The sequence below is a fragment of the Rhinolophus hipposideros genome (assembly GCF_964194185.1).
Source record: "Rhinolophus hipposideros genome assembly, chromosome: 5".
NCBI classification, from domain to species: domain Eukaryota; kingdom Metazoa; phylum Chordata; class Mammalia; order Chiroptera; family Rhinolophidae; genus Rhinolophus; species Rhinolophus hipposideros.
This window is the reverse complement of record NC_138051.1, coordinates 79,281,222-79,287,082: the sequence shown is the minus strand read 5'-3', so window position 1 is coordinate 79,287,082 and position 5,861 is coordinate 79,281,222.

Genomic DNA, 5,861 nt, shown 5'->3' with positions numbered 1-5,861 from the left:
TGGGTTTCCAAGCAAATGTGGGCAGGCACCCTCATGGCCTCCTAAGAGGCCCTACTTTTATACCCAGATCCACCCTATACCTTTCTTAATCTTATGGGGAGTGGGAATAAATTCACCTTAGAATTGAATCAATTAAATTAATTAAATAAATAAATTTACCTTAGAATAAAATGTTAATTTTATTGAGTTACAATATGCAATCTACATTAATATAATGGCGTGCCTTGCAAACCCAGCTTTAAGACAAGCTCTCATACCACATACTAGAGTGAGTGAGGGGAGAGAGAGAGGCAGAGACAGTGAGAGGGGGAGAGAGAGAGAGAGAGACAGAGAGACAGAGAGAGAGAGAGAGAGACAGAGAGACAGAGACAGAGAGAGAGAGACAGAGATAGAAAGTTTGGAAAAGTGAAGATGTTTCCTCCGGCCATTCCACTCAGTGTGTATAGGCTCCACAGAATGAAGAACAAGCAAATATTCCCTCAGCTCCTTATTTCAGTGCCCACAAAGCTTAGCACCATTTGGCACCTTAAGTGGATTCTGATATATAAAGATGTGTATCTTTTCATACATCTTGGCCCCTAAATGCAAGGCAACTACTTTGTGATGCACAAAGCTATGTATCTCCCATTTTAATAGGGAAGTTATCTTCAAAGGTAATTTTACTGGACATGATTTTCTTCTTTACATACTGGCTTTAGAACTGTATTGTCGTTTGTATCCATTGAAGGGGAATGAAACTACACAGCCAAACAACAGAAAAATACCTCCTTAAAATCTCACCACTCAGAGATCACCAATATGCATTTCCAAGGGGTTTTTCTCAAGGTAAGTGGGTACAAATGAGTATTTATTATATCAATGTCTCAGAAAGGGAAAAGTAGAAAAAAGATGTTCTTTTGAAATTTACAAGTTGTCATTTTTTTCAAAGTCTTTTCTTTAAGAATACAATGGGCCTGATTCTCTCCCTCTCAAACTCCCTTTAAGACTCTGGGCCAATTTTCTGCACTGTTAATATTTGTACCAGAAATTCTCCTTGGCTGCCTCAATTCTAAGCAGGTGAGAGTCAGAATCACTCCCAAGAGAAAAAAGGCCAAAGGAATGAGGACCAATCTTTTTCTTCTTCCAGTTTGGCCTCTCATTAGTCCTGTAGGGAAGCAGGCCAAGGAAGACCGGATCACTTCCATAAATCATACCTGTGCTCAGCTTACAGCTCAGGGACACTGAGCTGTACCCATACTTGGACCATCTGGGAACAGGTAGGCTCATCTCTGTTCCCTCTGGAGACCAGATGGCACAGGGAGAAACAGAAGAAATACTTAAACTGAGGGGGACATTTAGAAAACCAACACACTTCTTTGCCCCATTCAATCCATTTCTAGCCTCAGCTTGTTTCTTTTCCCGGTTGAGGAGAAAGGTAGAATTTGAAGAGCAACTGTTCACTGTCGAGTGCTACCTGGGGAAAATGTATATATATTTTTTCAATACACTGTGGATTTTGTAAGGGCCTGATTCCATTTTGCTTCACTTTGTTCACAACTCAGTGGTTGCAAATCTAGTCCAAGATTGGCTAAGGATTTGCAAAATCAGTGGTTTTGATTAAGTATTTGGACTTTGATCTTTGAATGGATACATACATGGAATTAACCTTAAAAAGAAAACAGTGCTGCTTTGATGAAAGAAATCACCAGCCTCTTGCTGCCCTGAGTGTCAAGATACTTCTATACTATGCCCAAATGCACTACTAAGGAATTTGATAATTACCTTTCCAGTTAGAATGGCACATATTCACAGCTCAGATTCAAGAATTTGTTTAAAAATGCAACTATAAATAGTGCAGGTACTTCCAGGTTTCTAACATCAGTCTTGCAAATTTCCTGTACTTATGAATAGCCTGTTGTTCAAGCCACCCAACCACAGTCAACAAATGGACTTGTGTGAGCTAGTATCCCTTCACCACCTTTGTATTTATTTAACCACCTAGTCCCAAAACAATTTAAGCTGACTTCTAAAAAAAAAAAGTACATGCAGTATAATGAAAGCAAAACAATAGGTAAATAAAGGAATAAAGAAAAGAGGGGAACAAGGAAAAAATACGATGAAGACGCTAAGGGTGAAATTTCACTTCTACAAGTCGTGAGGCTCTGACACTTACTCAAGATTGCTTCAAATTTTAATATGAGATTGTACTGGATAAAGAAAAAAAAGAGACATAGCCAGTTATATGATTTATAGTTTCCATAAAATAAAAGCCAGGTGTTTAGGAGAAACACGACTCTTCCTGGAACTAAGACCTAAGAGAAATTTCTCCCATTGATCCTCATAAAGAAAACAACATTCTTACCATATATACGACAAGGAGTTCCATAATTTTGTCTCCTAAAACATCCCTCAATGTAGGCTGATCGCTTCTTAACAAAGTTGAGTTTGTTAAAAGCATTTCCACTAGAGACCAAAAGCATGTGGTTCAAATCCACAGGTGGTATGATTCAAGGACAGGTTTATGAAATAAAAGAATATATCTAGTTAAAATTTTGAGACAATTCTCATCAACCTTTATTTCTCTAAACCAAGCATTAGTTAGCATCATGAGCACAATGAAGTTACGGTTGCTTTCTCCCTGACCAGCATCTGTGATGCTTGTTAAACATCATTCTATGTGTTTTAACTTGAGCCAAGCCAGGGTTAGGGTCAGTGTCCCTGGTGGACAGTGCAGGCAAGTTATCACACCTTTCTTCTCTCTTACAGAGAAGACTTGAAACGTCAAGTCCTCTCTTTATCCTCCTTCACCGTTCAAGACCTACCTGGGCCCATCTCAGGATAGCTTTCTCATACAGTACCACCTCTAAACAAGAGAAGATTATGCACCACTCGATATGTTCTAAGTCCCCTTCTTTGGCTGCAGACCCCATATCTTCTCTGTGATATGCTCTCCAATCCCACTGTCCACCCACTTTCCTGTTCTCTTCCCACTCCCCAAGTATATGAGGTTGACCAGATGCCCTGAGGGATTCTGGAATTCATGTCTATGGGGTTGTTCTGGAGCTCTGACTGGGTCCAGGTTCTTGGCAAGCAAATCACTCTTGCTGGCTAGCAGGATGTTTCTTTCATAAAATCGCATGAGTGTGGGCTGCCAGAATGATGCTGACATGCTGATTTCAGGTGACTCTCACATCAGGAACAGGGAGAATGGAAGGCTCTGGGCTATCAGTGATCACTACGGATCAATGGGCTTGAGCCTCATGGGTGGGCTATGCACCAGCTCGCTCCTGCTCCCCTTCACCCCACCCAAAAATATAATCAGTGCCAGAGGACCCACACACCCCAAGATGTCCCTACGCACAGATGTCCCTACTCACCTCTCTTTGTCCTCTTCCTTCCAACTCCTACTTAGTGAACTCAGGAGGAGAAATGTTTCCCTCTTTCTCTCTTCCTTCACTTTATTCCATTAATCAGGAAAAGCCCAAGCCCTAATCACATCTCATCCATTTAAATAGTGGGGCTAGTGATGCCTTAGGAAGGCAGAGAAAGTCACAAATGTAAAAGTCAAGTTAACCGTTCCCCAAAACCAGGACCATTAACACCTTAGAATGCCTAAAGGTCCCGTACAGGATTCTCGGAAAGTCTTCCTCTACCTCTGCCTCGAATAAAAGCTGCATACCACTACCACCAACAGCCACGATAATTCTTTTTTTTAATCTGATTTGATTTTATAGTTTTCCTATTTAAGCATTGATGGTGAAAAAGCAGTGTTTCATACTTGCATTAATTCCAAATGGGCAGTATTTCAACTACATCTGAAGTTAAACAAGTTTTAGGGATTAATTAAACCACATAGCCATATATAATTTTTTTATGGGAAAATGTATTCCCAGTCCCCATAACCACTTTATAAATGAACTTCTGGTATAGAATGTCGGGTATTTCCCATCCAGTATCACCTACACATGCAAAAGCCAGAATTGGGAATACTGAACACTACTGGCAGTGAATAATGCCTGAGCATCTAAAGGACAGATTCCTCCACAAATGGTCACTTCGGGAAGACACGAAATCTTCCAGAACTTTGAGATATTGGTATACCCAAAACTATTGAAACAAAACTCCCAGTATAGTGTGCACATGTGCACCCCCTCAGATCCGCACACACACCCCGCACAGATTTCCGAGTGTGAACGTTGGACCAGGTATTGAAAGCATTGTGCAGCACGACACGTTCAGGTTTTGTTGTTTTAAGATTTGTACTTAGGAACACAGGGTTATAATGTCCTTCCGGGGAAGTGATGCAGGCATTGGGGAAAGTTGTATTCTTTTCTTTTCAGGCTATGGAAATAGTTAAACCTCTTGCCAAAAAAATATTGCTTGTACTCTTTTTTGGTCATGAACAGGTAGACATGTATCTGTAGGAAATTAAATCACTATGGATGAGTTCAATATAACACGGAGATGGAGGAGCAGTGAATTAAGGGACAGGGACACTCAGTTCCAGACCAGCTCTTCGTGGACTGTGTGACTGAGGGTAAGTTATCTCACGTCTCTGCACCTCAGTCTGCTGCACTGTGCAAGGGCAGGCGAGGCCAGATCCACGTCAAAGAGTTCTCCATGCTGAATGTCCAGGATTTTGCCCCCTGGCCAGCCCTGAGTCATGTTATGCTGTCATCGTATCCATGCAGGCCTCGGAGCACCCATACCAAGGCTGGGAACCTCTGACCAGTTTCCCAGGTAAGAGCTGCAGCCAGTTGCCACTTAGGCAAATGTCTACACACTCTCACCTCCCTCCTCTTTCTCCAGACATTTGATGGCCTTCTGTGTACACAAACTCACAGAGCTGCTGAATATAAACAGTGATGTTCAGACCCTGAAACTATGAGGGAACAGCTGATGGTATCATAACACCAGGCAGAAAACTCGGGGAGCTCATCCAAAGCACACAGCAAATTCACGGCGTGATGTTCACTCCACTGTAGCAGGAGCTTAATGATTCTCCCTTGTCCCACCTGCCAACTCGGTACCCCTGGAGGCCCAGACAGAAAGCCTGGAGCGACGATGAGGACGGATGTTTGTCTCCAACTTCCACCCTCTTGGAGCGGCCAGTGCTGGGCGGCCCTATGAATGTTCGCCGGCGGCAGTCTTGGCCACACAACGGTCAGAGAAAGCGTCTCATAAGTACTGGTGTTCATAGTACAGAAATCCAGCCTCCAGAATTAAATAGGAAGGTAGGAGAGCTGTGTAAGGTGGGGTCCTCTGGATGGTTGAGTTATGTTTTTACAATTCTAACAACTTATGGATATTTCTGCCACATATGCCTATATCCAAAAGCTAAACCAGGATAAGCTAAGAACGCAGAACTAGGCCTGCATCGTAGGCTGAATAAATCATTCTACCACCGGCCTATAAGCCTTAAGAAAGCCAGGGTTTTGTCTGTCTTGCCCACTGTTGGGGGCATGGCTTCGCATCCAGGAGGTCTTCAATAAGCATTTTTGTATGCTTGTTCATTAACCAAAAAGCAGGCAGACTTTTGAGTCAGAGGAAGTTTATTTTAAATGAATAGTGAATGGAGGCGCAGACCAGGGAAAAGGAGACTACATTCAGAATTGTGAAGTAGAAAAAGACGGTTCTTTGCATGGCAGGTCTTTGTTGTAAGCATTCTAGAACCATAAACATTCACCCCAGAAATCCTAGGAGCCACCTATCACTCTGGACTGCTGTTTTCCCCCAAAGTTTTAAATACATTATATATAGGGACACAGGCTATGAACTTTTGGAGTGTGATACAGTGAAATGTCCTGTTTGTCTAAAAAGACTCATCCTAGGAAAGGAGCCCCTTATTAGCTGAGAGCTGGGTGGTGCATTCCAGTTCTCTT